The 5,687-nt window shown below is 50.1% G+C and overlaps 1 protein-coding gene across 1 annotated transcript in view; it reads right to left on the reverse strand.

Annotated features, from left to right (window-relative positions):
* The window catches only part of R3HDM2 (R3H domain containing 2), a 33,385-nt gene extending 28,382 nt beyond the window's left edge, over positions 1-5,003 (reverse strand). The window contains exon 1 of the mRNA XM_057383935.1: positions 4,255-5,003. The gene's annotated coding sequence lies outside the window, so the exon portion shown is untranslated. The remainder of the gene's footprint in view (positions 1-4,254) is intronic.
* Positions 5,004-5,687: the final 684 nt, after the last annotated feature.

The following is a 5,687-nucleotide window of genomic DNA, read 5'->3' on the forward strand; positions in this document are numbered from 1 at the left end:
GGGGATGGAGAGATCTGAGGTGGGGATGGAGAGATCTGAGGGGGGGATGGAGAGATCTGAGGTGGGGATGGAGAGATCTGAGGTGGGGATGGAGAGATCTGAGGTGGGGATGGAGAGATCTGAGGCGGGGATGGAGAGATCTGAGGTGGGGATGGAGAGATCTGAGGTGGGGATGGAGAGATCTGAGGTGGGGATGGAGATACCTGAGGTGCCTCAGCCTCCACCTCTTTGGTTTCAGGGCTAAGGCAAGCGGTGCTGAAGGAGGGGCTTGCCCTACTCTGCTCTGGGACAGCCTCAGCTCGAGTCCTTTGGGTGCCACAACATAAGAAGGGTCAAACGCTATTGGAGAGCATCCAAAAGAAAGACATGGAGACAGGGAAGGGTCTGGAAAGGCCACACAAGGAGCAGCTGAGGGCACTTGGCTTCTTCATCCCGATCTGCAGCTTCCTCATGAGCACCAACCTCTGCTCTCTGGTGACCCAGAACTCGAGGGAATGGCTGAAACTGTGTCAGGGGAGGTTTGGGTTGGATTTCAGGGAAAAAATTTCTCCCAGAGGGTGATGGCACTGCCTAGGCTCCCCAGGGAATGGTCACGGCCCCGAGGCTGCCAGAGCTCCAGGAGTGTTTGGACATAAGGTGGGATTTTTGGGGTGTCCTGTGCAGGGCTGGGAATTGGACTCAATGATCCACGGGGTCCTTTGCAAACCAGGATATCCCACGATTCCAGGTGGGCTTCACCTTCCCAGCACCTACCCAAGCCATGGCCATGGGAACCAATGTCAAYCCTACAGCATTCCTACCAGGAATTCCTGTCTCACTGCGTTATTAACCTGCTCTGGTTTGCCTTTCCCAAACTCAGTCCCTGGGACATTCAACAGGGCCACATCCCCACGGCGGGGGTGGCACAGAACGGCCTTTACGGTCCCTCCCAGCCCAAATTACTCCCAAATTATTCCCAAATTATTCCACAATTCCCCCAGCACACCAGCATTCCCCTCTCCCGGTTTTTGGGGGCARCAGCACCCACCACCCACCACCCATCACCTCCCTCCCGCTGGGTACCAGTGATGCTCTGGCGAGCAATTCGCTGATTGGCTGCCCGGCAGCCAATGGGAAGCCGAGCTCCATGGCAACGGGCCCTGTTGCCAGGAGCAACAGGGCGGGGGTGACTCAGGTCCCCCCTCCCCAGCGCGGCAGAGGATGCGGGAAAAAAAAAGGTTCGCACAGGAAAAAGTGGAGGCGGCGGGGTGGGGAGGGGGCTGCCATTCTAAGCATGAAGCCCCTCAGGTTCTGCCGGGCCCTCTCCATGCCTTGAGAATCGTCCCAGCGGCTCCTTCTTGGCCAGGGAAGGGAGGTTGGGACAATCGTGCCAGGTGCAACAAGAGGYTGGGATGGAAGGATTTGGTAAAGTAACTAAAGGTCTTGAAAGATTTCGCCATCCTGGGCTCTGCTAGGGGAAAACATCACTGCACCAACAGCCCGGGAAAAGTCTGCAGGCTGGGCTGGAATTTCGACAGGAAAGATCTTATCTTCTTCTCTCCTGCCRGAGATCAGGTAACAGCTCCCCCCAGAACAAGCACCTGATCAGTGAGAAACCCCAAAACCAGCAATACTCAAACTCCAACTTCAAAGCCACCACTCCTAAATTCTCTCCTTATTCCTTATTTTCAGCTGGAGAGGGATTTAATTCCTCCCTACCTTAGAGTTCYTACAAAACCCAGCAAAACTGCCCACAGGAGGCCGGACGTCTTTGCCTGCACTGTCCCCGTGCTTAGTCATTGCTTTAAATCCTCATCTCCACCCCCACATGACATCAAATTCTGAATTTATGATGCAGATGGAAGGGTTTGACTCCAGGTGAAAAGAGGGGAAATAACCTCATGCGAACAAGGAGACGGGAAAATTCACAGAGAATCAGAAAATATCTCATAATTTCAGGGGGAATAAAATACTCTGATATTTTGTTACCTCCCGCCATTGAGCCAAGGACTAAACTCAGGAGAGGTGTCAACTTGTTCCCACTGTATTCCAGGAGTGTGACCAGCATCAGGACTGCCAAAATAATTTCCACATGATACCCAGGAATCACATAAAGGTACATAAAAGTTTTATAAACATCCTAAATGGTCCTAAGGAATATTTCTCTAAGGAAAGTGGGATTAAACAGTTTTAATTCCAAGTTGTTCGAGCCTGGAGTTCCCAGCACYAAGGGCCACTCTCAGCCTTGCTCTCCCCTCAGGTAGGAAAAGGGACATTGTTGGTTTGATGYTAAAAAGAAAGGAAATGGTGATCCCAATGCTCTCTTTTTCTTTGATTTTTTTGGGAGCTGCTTCAGGCTGAGCAATAACCTTCTCACCCCTCATTTGCAAAATCTGGGGGAGGAGAAAACCCAAAAACAACACCAAAAAAACCCCAAACCAACACTAAAAAAAAAACCTGAACCCAAAACAGTTAAAAAGTGAAGGATCATCAATGACACAGCCCTGGAGAACCAAGGGCTTCCTGGAGAAGGAAGTGCTGCTCCCATTGCAGCACTGGAGGTTTGTGGACAGTTCCTGAGRGTTCCTGGGCAGAACTATGGGAGGGAGGAAAGAAATCCAGGATGAGAATCCCCTGTCAGAGCTCCCTGCTCCATTTCACACCACTTCCCACTTCCTCATCACGAGCTATTCCTGTATTCATCCAAAGACCAGGGAACTGCTCCGGTGACGTCAAAGCAGTTTCCCAGCAACAATTAATGAGGGCTGTCCACCACAGGGGTTTCCTGAAAAGCGAGCAAGGAATTATCCACCTACTTTTCACAGTGTCAGGATGCAATAGGACAGCATTGAACAGGGATTTCTGTTAACCCTTCCATGACCTGGCAGAAATCCCTGGTACAGCTCCCACCRACACTTTCAACAACCCCAAGCAGAATTTTTTCCATCTGAGCCCATCCATAAGGAGGATCTGAGCTAGAGGTACCAAACTCAGGGAAATATGGAAAAAAAGCTCCTCTCCTGCTGGCAGCTGCTCCCGTGCTGAGCTTGTGCCAGGCAGGAGCACCAGTGTCAAAAATCTGGATGAGGGAACAAGGAATTCCCTCACCTTCCTGAGCTGACCTGGCTGACAAAGAGCATCCCCAAACTTTGTTTATCAGCCCCAAAGCATCCCAGCTACCAGAAAATATCCATTAGAGGAAGGCACAAGGCAGGAATGGTATCTGTATCCCTCCTCCTGCTTTTCCCCATGCTGGAAGAGGACACAGCCACTCATCACAGAGGGGGACACGGCAGGCACTGGATGTTCTTAAGTGGGGGGATCCAAAAATTGATTTGAAAATAGGGAAAAAATGGGGAAATAAGATTTGAAGAAATAACTCAACTTTATTGTTGGCTGACAGCAGCAAAAGTTGGGATTGAGTGTGAGGTCGGAGGAGCAGGGAGAGATCCTGAGATCCCAAAGTACAGTAACCACACCTCAATCCCAAGAAAACCAGCTCCCAGCATTAAAACTGGAATAAAAAGAGCGTAACTTCATGGGTGTTAGGCAGAACTGGGAGATGGACACGYGTGAGGAGGGAGAAAAGTCAATCCAACCTCCTGATTCAGCTAAACCCAACTCAGTGARAGGTTTAAATTAATTTAAAAACGGGGTTAATGTATCAGCGAACACAAGCACTGTCCTACAGAACACCAAATTGCATAAGCCACCCCAAAAACGTCACATGGCACACTGCCAACCGACTAGCCAACGCTCCCCATCAACTAGCCAGCTCCAAACGAGTAAATCCATTAAAATATAACCCAATAGAACTATCTTTGTTATGTTAAAACATAACTGTCTTTGCAAAATGAAAGGAATTACCCAGGAGCGAGCTGAAGGAGATTCCATGATGCCGTCAGGGGAACTCCTTAATGACATGGCAGAGCACAGGATGCCGACCGGGGATTCCCTCTCTCCGTAGGTGCATCCCCAACAGCATAAAAGGGAGGAAGAGGAGAGCTCATCTCACCCTCCCAAATCCTGACTGGGGATCCCAAAGCCACATATTTATTTAGTCCAGCTCCATTTTTAAATTAACCCCTCATCCAGAAGCAGAAATCCTGGCACTTACCAGCCGGAGAGGGACATTGTCATGTCCCCATCCCTGAAATATTCACCCACGTTGACGCTGCATTTTGCACAGGAGAAGGGGAAACTAAAAGTCTGATCGATCTTTCTTTTCCTCAAGCCCCCAAATAATTAAAAACCTCCTTCTAAAAATAAACTCACCGTGGTGGTTCTGCACTCTGAGCACGTCAGCTGTTTCCCGATTTCAACGGAGACTCCATGGTTGTGACCGGTTCAAGAGGAATTCTTGCCAGGATAATATTGCTCCTGGGAAGCCCCCGCCAGCTCTCCCGAATAAAAAAWCGCGATTTTTGCGGCTGCTCCGGCGAGCTCGGGGCTCTGAGAAGCAGCTCAGCAGATCCCAGCTGTTCCCAGGGATGTCAGMACAGCTCTGCCAATAGCCACATCCACACCCCCCTTCCTGCTCTCCCGCAAATCTTCAATGGAGCTGCCTCCGCGCAGCCCTGAGACGGCGTTAAAGACGCAGCGGCCGTCCCCCTGCCAGCCCCGGAGGCACACGGGAAGGGATTTGGGGGTTYTGGTGGATGGGGAGATGGATGTGARTCAGCAGCRTGTCCTGGAGTCAGGAGGGTCACTACATTCTGGGGGGATCAGGTGTAGCATCACTGGATATTGAGGGAGGGGATTGTCCCATTCTGCTCTGGGCTCACCTCCAATCCTGGGGGCTGTTTGGGTACCAAAATCCTAAAAATATTGGAGTGTCCAAAGGAGGGACACAGGAATGGGGAAAATTCTGGAGGAGTCACRCAAAGAGCAGCTGAGGGCACTTGGTGGAGGAGAATGAAGGGAGAATCCTCAGTTTCTTGTGAGGGGCAGCTCCAATCTCTGCTTTCTGTGACCAGGAATGGCTGGAGCTGTGCCTGAGAGGTTTAGGGTGGATATTAGGAACAGGTTCTTCATCCAGAGGGTGCTGGGCACTGCCCAGGCTCCCCAGGAGCTGCCAGAGCTCCAGAAGCATTTGGACAACACCCCTGGGCATAATGGGGGATTGTTGGGGTGTCTGTGCAGGGACAAGAGTTGGGCTCAGTGGGGTCCCTTCCAACTCAGGATATTCCATGATTCCATAAAAGAAGAGATGGCAGATACCACCCAAGGCATCAGGAGCCTCCAGAAGGATTCACATGCATGGACAACACCCAAAAACAACACCCCACACCTGTCCAGGTAGGTCACAACCAGMCTTGCTCCCTTTATTTCCCTAACTTCCTGAGGGGTCACTTTGTTAATTGTTTCATTTCAGTTCAGTTAATTGTTTTTCTTGCTCATTTGTTGGTGATTAAATGTGGAGACGGATTAAATGGAGAGACGGAAAATAAGAAATGCAAATGGCCCCAGAAAATTTTGAAACCTTTCCTGTGCTGAAGTTTTCCCTCGAAGGAGGTTTTCCACCCCTCTCCACATCCCATGAATGAAAAATGGAGAGAAAGGAATTATGACAGATAAGAAAATCCTAAAATAATATTCCATTGTTGTCAAAGGCCTCAATTAATCAACCCCCACCTTGGCCGAATGCAAAGGCTCCAGGGATGTTTTATAAGRTTTTCCCATCAGAAGAAGGTGAAARRAAAACAGAT

Source organism: Malurus melanocephalus, unplaced genomic scaffold, assembly GCF_030028575.1.
Source record: "Malurus melanocephalus ecotype Western Australia unplaced genomic scaffold, MMel_1.1 scaffold_670, whole genome shotgun sequence".
Taxonomy (NCBI): domain Eukaryota; kingdom Metazoa; phylum Chordata; class Aves; order Passeriformes; family Maluridae; genus Malurus; species Malurus melanocephalus.